The sequence below is a fragment of the Phascolarctos cinereus genome, unplaced genomic scaffold (genome assembly GCF_003287225.1).
Source record: "Phascolarctos cinereus isolate Bilbo 61053 unplaced genomic scaffold, phaCin_HiC Scaffold_3;HRSCAF=262, whole genome shotgun sequence".
Classification (NCBI taxonomy): Eukaryota; Metazoa; Chordata; class Mammalia; order Diprotodontia; family Phascolarctidae; genus Phascolarctos; species Phascolarctos cinereus.
The window spans coordinates 214,324,229-214,339,649 of record NW_027555736.1 but is presented as its reverse complement, the minus strand read 5'-3'; positions in this window follow the sequence as shown (position 1 = coordinate 214,339,649).

Here is a 15,421-nt window from a genome sequence, read left to right as displayed (position 1 = left end):
GCATTTATAGGGTACAATTCCTTAAACAGAGTAGAAACATAATAAATATTTGTGAACAGAATTTCATTGAATTTAATTGAAGGGACTTTTCCAATAAATGACATTAACTCATTTGAACACTTCACTGTGTATTTCTCTAAAACTAAGTCTCCTAGAGCCTTATTATGTTATAATCACACAGTATAATTACATGGAGAAATAATCACTAGTATAATCAGGTTAACCTTATGAGATGTCCTATATGACCAAAAGGTAATGGTAGATCAAAGACGAACAGCTTGCACGTACTGGAAAAGTCTTAAAGATGTGGGGAGGATATGAAGTATTATCATAATCTTTTCTTCTGGGTGCTTGGTCATTTGCCATTTTTTACTATTGCCCTGTCGTCTGTGTGGATTTTAACTGGCTGTGTCCCCCCTTCTATGTCTGGAATTCTCTTTCTCCTCATCACCACCTCCTGTCCTACCTGGCTTCTTTCAACCCCCAGGTAAAATACCATCATCTACAAGAACCTTCCTGATCCCCCCAAAGCAAGGACTTCTTTTTACCTTTTTTCATGTCTTCAGGAATTATCATAGTGCCTGGCACATAGTAGGCAATAAATGCATGTTGACTTGTTATTTCAGATTGTCACATGGAGGGACATGAATAGCTTCAAGTCTAAAATTCACCACATTAGCATCCAAAGTCCACCAGTTAATTTAAATCTATCTATAAGGGATCCCTTCCTTATTCTTATAGAACTGGTAATTGCCAAACTTATTGACTCCTATATCAATATATTAGGGATTGGCGATTTCAGTACTGTGAACAATCCTTCCACTAACACAGTTAGACAATTCTTTACATTACAGTAGATTAAAAAAAAATCATCATAGTGCCTCCAGTTTGGTAACAAACTTATCTGAACTTAGCTAGGATGATTATCTAACCATGGGCACGGCTTGTCAAATCAAACCCTTTCTAGTTTGATAGGGCCTGCAAGATTTTATGTTGTTGTCTATACCATGATGAGGCATTCGAATAAGAATTTAGTGTAGGATGCCATTCCTAATGGATGGCATTATTTTCTTTCATAGTTTGAAATCTGTACAATTGCAGCTGGTATTCCACCATAAACCATTAAAAACCCTTAGAATGGTTCCAAATAATTAAGCTAGCATTGTATGTATTTATAAATCAAGTCAATTAGGAGCAAGTTCAGAAATAATTTTGTCTTTATCTTCTTTTAGAAAATGTAAAATTTTTGTAAACCAAGAGATAGGTTGCTTATTGGTTCACATAATACAGTAAGGGTATCACAAAAAAGGTGAGTAGAATTATATAAAAGATAATTTTGTAACAATTACATGCCTAGGCTTGAAGAGGGGAGTATAGGAGGGGTGGGGCACATAATTATAGTAAGAAAAATAGTAATAGCATGTGGAAGCCATTTTTCAAGGTCCTCAGTTATCAAGCACAAACTAAGTTTGCATAACACTACAAATTCTGATCTCCTTTATTCTTTTAAAAAAATCTTTGTTAGAGAACTTTTTTTCCAGAATTTGAAAGATTACAATTACCTTACAATAAGCCTTCACACCCATATGGCCCAGTCCCCTAGAGTTTGTTCTTTCTGTTAATTAAGATGTTTAACAACCAAACCTTTAATATACTAGATCTATAGCCTTAATTATTTATTTAATTTCTGGAAGCAATCAAAAGTCACCTAGGCAAACCTGCTTCTGTGTTAAGGGAGCTTCCAGATTGAGGCAAGTATATATTGGAAAGATGCAGGCACTTGAAGCCATGAGCTGTGTAGGTAGAAAAATCCCATTAGTTGGAAAGAGGCAGCATGGGATACTATACCATTGTCAAAAGAGCTAGAAGCACCGCAGCTGAGCTGGAACTGCCAAGAGGTGGCCAGAGATCAAGACTTCCAGGGCAAGAAAAGAAACACAACAGATTTAGGCTCGGGGGAGAAGGAATTGATGCAACCAGCAACAGTACTGAGTCAATTATGTTGGCTAGACCATTCTAAATTGAACCTCTGGGTAACCTTATTGAAAAGGGATCTTTATTTTGCTAAAGGTTCAGGCTCAAGCGGAATGTTTTAAACTTGGAGTCAGGAAGATGTGAGTGTGAATCTTGCCATCAATGTTTTCTTAGATGTGTGGCCCTAGAAAAGTCACTTAACCTCTCATATCCTCAATTTTCTCATATGTAAAATGGTTGTAATAATAGCATCCATCTCCAAGGGCTGTAATGAGAATCAAATAAAGTAATATATGTAAAGTGCTTTGCAAACATTAAAGTGCTATACAAATGTTAGCTATTATTATTGTCATAATTATTATCATTCATTACTCTTTTTTAATAAAATGTTCACATGTAATATCCTTCTTAGTCTGAATCCTTACAGGGGACTTGGTGGTCTTTCAGGGGAGGAAAAAAAATGATCCAGATAAGAAATTTCCACCTAATGGGAACAACAGTTCTTTCACACCTGACTCCTCCCCCAAGATATTGCCTGAGATCTTTTTGTATCAGGATGAATAATCTGAATCTGGTGTTGTCACAGAGGCTGCTTGGAAATACACAGAAGGATATGATATCTAAATGGAAGGATGAAGTTTCACGTGACACATGATAAGCAGTTAGTGACTTTTTTTTTTACAATTTAGATAAAAAGAATGGATCAAAAGAAAGGAGAACACAGTGATAAACTCAAAATTTAAGTTACATTTTGACAAAATTGAACAGCTCAGTTCAAGGGGAAAATTAGTCATTTCAGTCATTTGAGTAGATTTGGTCTATTTTTTTAAGTTTTGATTTTTTATTTTGTGCCCAATTTTGTAGCCACACCTGGGATTCTTTCTGACAGCACCTTATCTGCACTTTCAGTGCTATCCTCAAGGGAAAACCCCTACATTGATGTCCCTACTGATTTACTTTTTTAGTATCTTTTTACCTGAAAGTTCTTTCTTTATTCCTTTGTATTTAGTTACAGGTTTTGTTTTTAATCTCTGAAGTTCTTGAAATTTCAATAGAGTAAAATGCAAATGCAATGTGTACAAGGTAGACAGAGATGTGACCTTCTCTCAGTGCCTGGTCTCTAGGTCTGTCTCCCATAGAGATGAGGTGACAAACACAGGGAGAGTTTGAGATAAAACCCCGGGACATCTGTTAACAATGCTCTCTGGTTGTCTGTGAAAATTAAAAATTTTAATATAATTTCAGCAAATTGGATGTTTGCCTTTATATATCAAGAATGGAAAAGTAAACCCAGAAAACCACAAAGAGATACTAATAAAAAATATTGTGTAAAAGTCCATGTGTTCATGTAAATTCAAAAGGCCCTTGCTAGAGTCCTATCTCTTTCTTTAATTAAAAAAAAAAAAGGTTAAGTAAAAATTGAACCAACACAAGTGACAAGGTGGTTAAAAAAAAAAGCACCTAGGTGCCTCAAATGACTTCATGGAGATTTAGCATCAGAGCTACAACTAGGATGAAGGAGAAGAAGCAAGACAATTGGCAGGGAAGAAGCAAGAAGGGGATCATCACTATTGCATTAAGCCACTGCCTGTTCCTTCCTCCCCAAGGCATCCCAGAGAAAACACAAGGAACCAGGACCTCTGCGGCAAAAGTCAAAATGGAGTGTGAGGGGAATGGAATGGCGGGGGAGGGGTTGATGGGTTAGGGCGGATGGAAGGACCTCAGAGTCATGATCTGGGCTAACTTCTTCAAGGAGGTGGGCTGCTATCGACCAAGTACTTTCCAAAATAAAGGCAGCACAGATCGTAGCATCCCAGGAGACCCATATTCATCTGGGGAACAGTCTTCCACCCATTATTTGCTCACAAAGAAAGGGCCCTTCAGGAACACCCTCAAATTATGTTTCATCCTTCATAAAGGGAAGAGAGTCAGTGATCATTTCTGACTACAGATATCTCTCCAGGATGGACAGAGTCTTTGTTAGCCCAGCATTTGCTGAGCCAATCTAGGATACCTCAAATTTTTGCACTTCATGCTTTTCAAACTTTTTTTCAGGTAAAAGTCTGGAGTATGGAAGAAGCCAGGGTGAAATTTTGTATAAAGCTTATTAATCACTTTCTTAAGTCTAAACAAATCAACAGAACAATAAATGAAGTCCTAACTTGTAACATCTGCTGATTTTTGAGATGTATATGTTCACACTGAAAATTTTGCAATCTGTTCTGATTAGTCAAATTAAGCTGGCTCCAGAATGCAACTGTAGTTGACAACATACATACTGAAGTTCCCAAGTACAAGAGTAGGAGTTGGAATGGAGAGAGAGATTATGACCCAGTCACCACGATCATTGAGAAAGGAAGGATGCTATGAGTCAAGACCTGGCTTTAAATCTGTGCCATGACACTTATTTAAAGCTCTTCACAATCAGGATCCATTCTATCTTTCTTACTTTAATACACATTACTCCCCTTTCCATACTTTTTAGTTCAACCAAACTAGCCCTTTTAATACTAACTACCTCTTATGTCATACTTTAAAGTTTACAGATTTATATATAGATATAGATTTAGATATGTACACACATATATATGTGTATATATACATTACACATCTTATTTACATAACTCTATGCATTGGATACTATTATTAGCCCCATTTTGCAGATGAAGAAACTGAGAATCAGAGAGATTAAATACCTTGCCCAGGCTCACAGTTTTAGTAAGTGCCTGAGACAGGATATGAGCTCAGTTACTTCCACTATGCCAGAGGTATCAAACTTGCTCCCTGTTAGCCAGCTGCAAAATTCCTGAGTTTGATCCAAACCAGATTAAAATGTTATTGGAAAATATTTAACAAAAATAAGTGAGAACACAATATAATATAAATAATATTAATTTATGATTTTCCAAGTTGAAATATGACCAGAAGGGATTTCTTTCTATTTGAGTTTGACACCCCTGTTTTATGACACCTAGATGTCCTCTTGATGTTCCTAATACATACAATGCATCTTCTGCCCTTCCCACCACCATGCATTTGTACTGGCCATCCTTCATGCTTGTGCAACATTGACCAGTCTGACTCCCTCTGCCTGAATGATAGGTCTATTACATTTCTACCTTCCCCCCTGATTCTTCTGTACCCTTAAAGGGTTGGGGATAGGGGTGGGTTCTCCTCTCTGCCTTTGACTCAAGTCCTCACTGATTCTATTTCTCCAATTTTAGAAGTCCAAATACCACAGTAAAATTTCCCCACTTTGTCAGATTAGCTTTTACAAAGGCATGTTTACTTCAAAGGTACAACATGAACAGCCTCCTAATGCCTCCAGGGCATAAATGTTCCCCTTTATAGTGTCTAAGGAGCAGATGGTTCACAGACTATCTTAGCTCCTACGTGATATTAGGTCCCACCAAATTCTAAGTCCAAACCCAGTCCCTCAACCCTCAGATTTGCATCCTGGGACTACTGCTTCTTTGATACTGGGCTGGTATGTAGAACTATCTGAAAAGAACAAGAAGATGAATAGTTCAAACCTGTTTCTCAGGGCCACAGGGTGTAAGGGAAAGGGAAGACAGCCCTTTCCTTCTCAGTTTACTTCATGGTCACCCTGCTGTGAGTAAATCTATATTTTGCTCTTGAATGTCACTGGAAAGAGAACAAATTGTGTCTCAGTAAATTAGATTATTTCCAATCTGGTAGGTCAGTGCACAATGTCTTCTCTCAGAGACAGGTCCCTGGAGTCTCCCCCGTGGGCTCCTCAAGCTTAGGTAATCGAGGCATCATGCACCGAAGCCATGTTTTACCTGGAAAGTACTCCCTCTTCACTCTCTGCCTCATAGATTCTGTCTTCTTTCAAGATGTAGCTGCTCAAACACCACTTTCTAAGTGAATCCTTTACTGCTTTGTTCATTTTCTAGTGCCTTAGTTTCCTCTACCTTGTACTTAGCTAACTTGTAGATTATATTTATTTATATTTATTCTGCATATACTTATATGTCTACTTCTATTCCCTTTTAAAACTTTAAAGAAGACATTGTTTCATTCTTTGTATTTGTATCTCCAGTATATAGCACATTGTAGGTACTTAATAAATGCTCATTGTTTAAGAAAATCCTTGTGCAGTGGGTTTTGTTATAAGCTGCCTGTGGGCTGATATAGCAAACATCGAAGGGCTGGGTGATGGTGACCCTGTTTCACAAGGACATTGACAGCTGTATCCTTGATGATACTTCTTATACTCCTCCTTATTCTCTTGAACATGCTTTTATTAATGGTCATGGGGGAAAGGGGAAGAAAAAGGGTAATCAGCAGCATATGTTGCATACTAGGTGCCAGACATTATGCTACATGCTTTTTAAAAATATTATTTCATTTGATCATAGTACCTTGGCATTAAATATAATCATATATTATACAGTCTACTTTTCAGAGAGTTTATTGCAATAGTCTTCTATTTATAAATTCCAAATAACTTAGACCTCTCCCTACTGTAAAACATTCTCCACACAGTTACCAAAGTTATTTTCTTAAAATTCAGGCATGACCATTCAACAAATTCCAGTAGTTTCCAATGATCTCAAAGATCAAATATGAATTCCTCTGCCTGGTACTTAAGGGCCTTCATAACCTGGGCCCTTTCTACACCTATGTAGTGGGGAAACAAGGAGAAAAAAAAAAAGAAATAGTCCCATGCTCTTAAAGAACTTAAAACTGTTTCTCAACCTTCATTCCAAAGGAATGATTGAGTACAGACCCTGTCTTTTCTGGGTCAGTATAACTTATTCTGTTGGTTTTTGAGACACATCTTCAAACTTTTGCTCTGGGCATGATTAGGGTAACCTGATTTCTTGGAAAATTATGGTATAGGGGTACTAAGGGTTGTACTGGTCCTCTGACTGAAAAAAGACTTTTCCCAGGAACTGTCAGCTTTTTAAGAGTGTGCCACCACCAAATGTAGGGCCTTTCATAGAAGCAAAACATTGTCATGTCACTGGTAGAAAATTCTGTAGATTTATATATCACTGTTTTCAGATAGAAATAAATAAATAAATCCATCAATTAAGAGCAAAAGTTTCGATTAGGAAGAGGTAGAATTAATTTGAAAATTGAGCTATTAAATGAAGAGATTAAAAACTGTTAGTTATGGAAAAATTTTCCAGGTGTAAAATCTACTTGTAGAGTTGCTTGGCCACCTAGAGATTAGAAATAGAGTGAGAACTTTTGACCAGGGATACTATATGGAGTCCCTGGAGCACGGAAAGACATGAACCATCATCCAGAGATCACAGTCCCTTCAGATACTACAGTACAAGACTTACCATGGTGTAGGCTTCCAACATGGTGTCAGTGAACCCATAAATGGAACCCTAAAAGGAAAAGGGCACACATCCTCTCAACTCCCACCTCAAATTACAGTCCGTGAAGGGGCCAAAGGCCAGTAAGTAAAGGAACAGCTAGATAGTATGGTGGTGGCTTTAGGCCTGGAGTCAGGAAGACCTGAGTTCAAATTTGTCCTCAGACACTTTCTAGCTACATGACTTAGGGCAAGTCACTTATCCTTTGCCACATTGTACAGTCTGCTATATACTGGGCACTAAGTTAAGTGCTTTTTAAAAAAAATTATTATCTCATTTGATCTTCAAAACAATCCCACAAGGTAAGTGCTATTATTAGCCTCATTTCACAGTTGAAAAAACTGAGGCAAACAGAAGGCAAGTGACTTACCCAAGTCATAGGGATCATATGTAATTTGGACACAAAGAAATCACATGCATTTCAGTTTGGAAGGCACCTTAGGGTTCATCTACTCAAATCCTGCATTTTAAAAACATAGAAACTGAGGCTTAGAGAAGCTAAGTGACTTGTTCAAGGTCACAGAGGCATCAATTGACAGCATCAGATAACCAATTTCTACATGCAGCATACATCCTTCCTTGCACTCAGTACTTTATCTAAATCATAAAAATTAAATCAGCAATTTTAGACTTGATCAGTTTTTCAATTGGTTCAATTCTGCTTCATTTTCTTGCTTCCTGGTCCTTGTCCATGAAACCATGGGTGATTAACATGGCAGAACACAGGCTTCCCACCCCCCAAGGAGAATGGCAAAATGAATTCATTGTTTCTCTCATTGTGTGCAATTCATTTCTTGAATCCACATTCTTTTTTCATTCTATTCAAGTCATTTTAGGTCCTACAAAATGCTCTTATTCTTTGAAATTGGCAGTTATGTAAAATCAGCAGCCAGGCAGTGATGACTTACATAATGTTTATCTCCCTAGTAGTCTCCTTCATGACTCTTCAGGAGTCTAAACTCCTATAGTTCATTTTCAAAAGAGTCTGTCGCTTAGAGATTTTCCTTTTGAGGGGAAGTCAAGACTATATGCAGTTTTTGAGTTCTCAAAACAGGTGTGCACACTCAAAAATACTGCTACTACCCCCCTCCCTTCTGCAAAAAAAAAAAAAATGGCATAATGGGAACCCGGATCATAATAGGAACCAGCAGCAAATAGGTTTATTTTTACTTCATAAAGATGTTAAATAATGACAATCTCTTTTTGACCAAAACTAACTCTCTTCCTATGCCATACACTTGACTAGGAACTAGAAAATCTGGGCGTTAATATTGGTGCCCCACCAGCTTTGTGGCCACTGACAAGCCATTCGACATCGTCTTTCTTTTGTCTTTTGTAAATTGAGAATTTGGGGGCGGAGCCAAGATGGTGGAGTAAAAGCAGTGACTTGCTTGAGCTCTCCCCTAAACTCGTCCAAATACCTGTAAAAAATGACTCTAAACAAATTCTAAAGCAGCAGAACCTACAAAAAGACAGAGTGAAACAAACTTCCAGCCAAAGACAACTTGGAAGGTTGATCAGAAAGGTATATTGTGCCGGGCTGGAAGAGGATTGCCGTTAGGCAGTCCTCAGCTAATCTGGAACAGGCCTCAGAGGACTGAATCACAGGCAGCTGTGGCGGTTTCCAGACTTCTCAACCCATGAATGCCAAAGACAACTTAGAAGGTCAGTGGGAAAAGTCTGTATCTGCGGTGAGAGAGAGAGGGAGAAGCGAGGTGGTCTCAGCTCCAGTTCCCCAGCTCCAGTTCCCAAGCTCAGCCCCGGGGTGGCGGCTGCCTCCTGAGCTTCCAGCCCACAGACTGAGAGGGAATCCAGAGGCTGATCAGAGGGGGATTGCAGGGATCTCTCTGCTGGTGCAGGATTCTCTTGCTTTGCCTGTGCTTGGATCTGGGTCACAGTTCTGGGTGGCAGACCTGGGGCAAGGAGGAACGCTGGCATGGTGGAGCTTGTAGTGGCTGTAGAGAGGAAATCCTCACAGTTCCAAGACAGAAAAAACTGCTTGTGGTTACTAATACACCAGAGCACAGGCCAGGAAGGAGTAAACACCTCGCCCTTGATCTTAGCACCTTGGAAGAACTGAAAATTTATAGGTGCCTAGAAGTGTCTCTGAAAATAGCTGCACAAAACCCCTGAAGCTTGGGATAGTATATTCTCCACACTGGAAACAGACTCCTACTTTAACAAAGAGTTTATAACTCAAGTAATTGGCCAGGATCATGAGCCAGCAGCTCAAAAAGAGTCAGACTATATTATCTTACTTTGGTGAAAAAGAAGATCAAAACACACAACCAGAAGAAGACAACAAAGCCAAAGTTCCTATATCCAAAGCCTCCAAGAAAAATATGAATTAGTCCCAGGCCATGGAAGAGCTCAAAAAAGATTTTGAGAAGCAAGTAACACAAGTAGAGGAAAAATTGAGAGTGATGCTAAAGGAGACCCCCAAAATACTGAAGAAAATAACACCTTAAAAATAGCCTAACCCAAATGGCAAAAGAGGTGCAAAAAGCCAATGGGGAGAAGAATGCCCAAAATTGGCAAAATGGAAAAGGAAGTCCAAAAGCTTACTGAAGAAAATACTTCCTTAAAAATTAGAATAGAGAAATTGGAAGCTAGTGATGATTTGAGAAATCAAGGCACTATAACACTAATCCAAAAGAATGAAAAAATAGAAGAGAATGTGAAATATTTCATTGGAAGAACAACTTACCTGGAAAATAGATCCAGGAGAGAGAACTTAAAACTTATTGGCCTGTCTGAAAGCCATGATCAAAAAAGAGCTTAGACATCATCTTAAAAGAAATTATCAAGGAAAACTGTCCTGATATTTTAGAACCATAGGGCAAAACAGAAATGGAAAGAATCCACCGATCACCTCCTGAAAGAGATCCCCAAAGGAAAACTCCTTGCAATACTGTAGCCAGCAAAGCTGAGTATAATCCTTCAGGGGAAAAAAATGGTAATTCAGTGAAATAGGGGACTTTCAAGCATTCCTGAGGAAAAGACCAGAGCTGAATAGAAAATTTGACTTTCAAATACAAGACTCAAGTGAAACATGGAAGAGGTAAACAGGAAAGAGAAATCATAAGAGACTTATGAAGGTTGAACTGTTTACATTCCTGCAGGGAAAGATGATATTAGTAACTCATGAGTCCTTTGTCAGTATTAGGGTAGTGGAAGGAAAAAAAAAAGTATATGTAAGTATATATAGATAGAGGGCACAGGATGAGTTGAAGATAAAGGGGTGATATCTGGAAAATAAAATTAAGGGGCGAGAGAGGATTATACTGGGAGAAGGAGAAAGGGAGAAGTAGAATGGGATAAATTATCTCTCATGAAACAGACAGGAAAATAAGGGAGGAAGGGGACAAGAGAGCAGGGGGTTACTAGAGGAGAGGACAGATTGGGGGAGGGGATAATTAAAAGCAAACATTTCTGAGGAGAAACAGGGTCAAAAGAGAGAATAGAATAAATGGGGGATAGGATAGGATGAAGGGAAATATACTTAATTTTCACAACAGGACTTCTATGGAACTGTTTTGCATGACTACACATTTATAACCTTTATCGAGATGCTTGCCTTTTGAATGAGGGTAGGTGGAAGGGAGGAAGGGAGAAAATTTGGAATCCAAAGTTTTAAAAACACATGTTAAAAATAAAAGAAATTAAAATAAAAAAATAAAATGAGAATTTGGATTAAATGATCACAATAATCAATTTCATTTCTAAAATTCTCTGTACCTAACCATAATAAAACTGATGCTATAAAAGTTAGCCTACAAAATAATCTATCTTTTTATTTATCTATCTCTCTATTCATCTTTTCATTATTTATGTATGTAGATATACATAATCACACATGCATACACACATATATGGAATATAGCTAATCATATATGTGTGTCTGTACACCTATTTATTATACAAATTAGCTGTGTGACCCTGGGCAAGTTGCTTAATCTCTATTTGCCTCAGTTTCCTCAACTTTAAAATGAGTGTAATAATAGTATCTACCTTTTTTTAGTTTATAATAGCAGATTTATTGTATTTTCCTTTATCATAATTTATGCATTTATTATTTCTTTTTTTTTTTTTTGGCTAGGCAATGGGGTTAAGTGACTTGCCCAGGGTCACACAGCTAGTAAGTGTTATGTGTCTGAGGCTGGATTTGAAGTCAGGTCCTCCCGAATTCAGGGCCAGTGCTCTATCCACTGTGCCACCTAGGTGCCCCCGCATTTATTATTTCACTAAGCAAAGTGAATAATCTGCATGTAATAAAAAGAAAATTATTAATGGTTCTTAAAAGTCTTTTTTACTTTGATAGGATATGTATATTACACATAGGTACATTATTATATTATATATATATATATATATATATATATATATATATATATATATATATATATATACACAGACACAGGCACCATGTATATGTGTGTATGTGTATGTATACATGTGTGTTTGCCTCTTTTTTTATATCCCCAGACCTTAGCATAGTAGGTACTTAATCAATATTTATTGACTGATATATGTTTGTGTGTGTATGTTTACATCTACACCTACACCCACATTTATATCTATATCTATTTGCGCGGATGGAGAGGAGAGGAAGTACCACACATGACAATGATGGGAAATAACATTTCTGTGAATCTCTGAGTCCTAAAAGATGAATAGCATTTGGCATAGAAAAGGAACTCATTTTATACATAGTCAGGAATCTACTATACAAGTATCATCTGGAATTCAGGAAGATAGTTAGAAGAAGTTAGAATTGAAAATGGCAGGCAAATTAGGGACCCGAAACACAGTCTGGAATTATGGAGGTAACCAAGACAATGAAAAGCTTCCTCATATCCCCCATTTTCTAAAAACTGATAATGCCTGCCAAGTGAGAATGGGGAGGGATCAGACCAGCAACGTCAGTGCTACTTTCCCTAAAATTTCCAATCCCCTTATTCTGGATATAGAGATGCTTTGCCAAGGCTTCCCTTATTAGAGTCATTTGGAATAGTTGGAAGATATCAAGACCCAAAGTATTCTGAGGGGAAGGATAATGAGACTGTATTTAGTGGAAATGTGGGCTTTGCTTTACAGTTGCTTTATAGTTCAGTTATATTATGAACAAATATGGGGATTTTTATGTTTCATTGCTATTGAGAGACTAGGTTTGCTAGCAGATGAGTCAACTAAATATATTGGAAGCAATTCAATTAGGGAAGTTTCCCAGAGCTTTGAAATCGAAGTGGAGGCAAAATGAGTCAATAAGGATACAAATTATTGAGAACCTCCATGATAAGAATCCAGTCCACCGGGAAAAAAAATGACCCAACATCTGTGAAATGAGGATGAGGATGATGGTGATAATGATAAATACTAACAAAATAGAAACCACCACCACCAGAACCATCATTTTTCACGTCAGGAATATAATGTTGAAGAAGGAGGACAGTGAACAGTTTGGATTTCACTGCTCTTAAACCATTATGCTAGCTAGAAAAACCTGTCAGGAACCCTGAAATATGGTGAAGTTGAGGTCTGCCAATACTACTGATTGGGGTAGCACAACAGTCAATATGATGCAAATGCTCCCAAGTACCAAATAATTATGAAGGGTGGCATAGTGTTCCATGTGGGCCTTATTTGAAACTGATGTAGTTATTAGTTTGACACATAGAATGGCAAGACCACTGAAACTCCTTCATGTTCTACTACCACAGGTTACACAACTGCTTTACACCTTAATATATTTAATCTCTGTTAAAATCTACTGCAACCTGACTTTCTGAAAGAAAGAAAGAAAGAAAGAGAGAGAGAGAGAGAGAGAGAGAGAGAGAGAGAGAGAGAGAGAGAGGGAGGGGAGGGAGGGAGGAAGGAAGGAAGGAAGGAAGGAAGGAAGGAAGGAAGGAAGGAAGGAAGGAAGAAAAAAAATTGGCATTTTATATGCCATTGCATACATGGAAGAAGATTCCAAATTGATGGAGAGAATAATGATAGAATGATACAGAACTATAAGAGGGATATAGTTGATGCCAGATACTCTTCCATCCTAAACTTCAGGAAGAGAGAAACAATGAAGTTAGAGACTATTTTCAGTACTGTCTCTAGTGGGAAGAAAAAGAAAGACTTTAGAAACTGTATACATATAGGAGAAGCTAGCTCGTCAAGATGTCTTGTCACTCATGGGGAAACTCTCCAGTCTACAAAGCTAAGCTGATAATCGAGAAAGTGTTGAGGAGCTAGACTCCCCAGTAGGTTTTCAGCTTCCAAAATCTTTCTCCTCCCTGTCCCAGAGTTAGCTCCAAAGATATCTGGAACCATATATATCTCTTTCCCCAAAGCCAGAGCTTGAAAAGTATCTATAACCAACTCCTCCCCTCATGAGGGTCATTGTATTGGGTCAGCATGTTCTCTGTCAATTAGGAGTCTCCACTAGCATATGCAGCATCATGAAAAAATCTCCAAGGTTTGACAAGAAAGCCAGATTACATATTGAATAGACATCTTAGCTGTTTATGTTTATTTTCATTAATTCTTTTCATCTATTTATAGTTTCAAAAAGTTTTAAATAGAGTCATGATTTTAGAGTTGGAAAGGATCTTAAAAAATAATCTAGTCCAATACCTTGGACAGCTTAGTAGAGTGTGTAGACCATTGGACTTGAAATCAAGAATAATTGGGCTTAAATCTTGATTTACATGTTCATTAGCTTTGTGACCCTGGACAAGTTACTTAAACTTTCGGTTCCTCAGTATCTCCATCTATAAGCTGAAGAAGTTAGATATAATGATCTCTAAAGCCCTTCTTCATCGATGTTTCTACAATCTTTATATTGTTATAACTTTGTTCAACTGATGACTCAACAGATGCCTCAAGAAGATAAATAACATGCTGAAAGTTACCCAGCTAGTTTGTGTCCAAACTAGTATTAGTCATGATTGTATTTTGACATGTGGGTCTCTATTTCAAAGCATATCAATTTGACATCTTGTCTGTCTGAAGTAATTCCTCATGTAAAACTTCGTGTGAAATTTTGCCAAATGTTGTTTCTAAAATCTCATGCCTTTCATTCATGTGTACACCAATTCTGATTATTGGAAAAATAACTGGGTACATATGGCAAGTTTTGTTTTGATTACAACTGCTGCTCATTATTCATGATTTTATTGGCCTTCATATGTTCACATAATTCCCCTCCCCCACTACGGTGTTAAAATAAAATTTGGGGAAGAAAAATTGTAATGTAGTCCTTTCTAGATAATCAATCTAAGAACCATTGAGATTTTTTTAAATCATGTTTTACTTCATAGTATCATAGAAGTTTATTATTGGAATGAACTTTAAAGTTCATCTAGTCCAGGATTCTTAACTTAGTGTGCATGAACTTCTTTTAAAAATATTTTGATAATTGTTTTGAATATAATTGGTTTCCTTTGTAATGCTATATATTTTATTTTATACATTTAAAATTATTCTGAGAAGGGATCCATTCTTAAAAGGTTTACTTCCTCCCACCCCAAATAACCTTCATGTCATAAATGTTATTATTAGAATACCATCACTTTGGGTAAATAAAACTGACATTGATACACCATTTTAAGACTTACAGAACTTTCATTCAATCCTCTCCATAACTCTATAATGTAATCACAATGGCATTATTGTTCCCATTTTGTATAAGATGAGTAGTTCAGAACTTGCCCATTGACATTGAACTTGGGAGAATAGCAGTTGGGCCTTGAATCTCTGCTTCTCCTAACTCCTAGTCACACACACTTCTGCTATGTCATACTGCCTCTCAGCTAAAAATCTTGATACCTTGGATGACAGGATGTAGAGCTGAAAGGATTCTTAGAAATCATCTAATCCAAGGTCTCTTACCTTTTTTTTTTTTGTATGTCATGGTCGCCTTTGGAGGTCTAGTAAAGCCTATGGACTCCTCAGAGTAATGTTTTAAAATGGATAAAAATCAAGCAGATCATATAACATATGAATGAAGAGGTTGATCTAACCAAGGACACACAAGTAATAAATAGCAGTTCCAAAATTTGAGCTAAGGTCCTCTAGCTCAAATTTAAGGCTCCTTCCTTTCT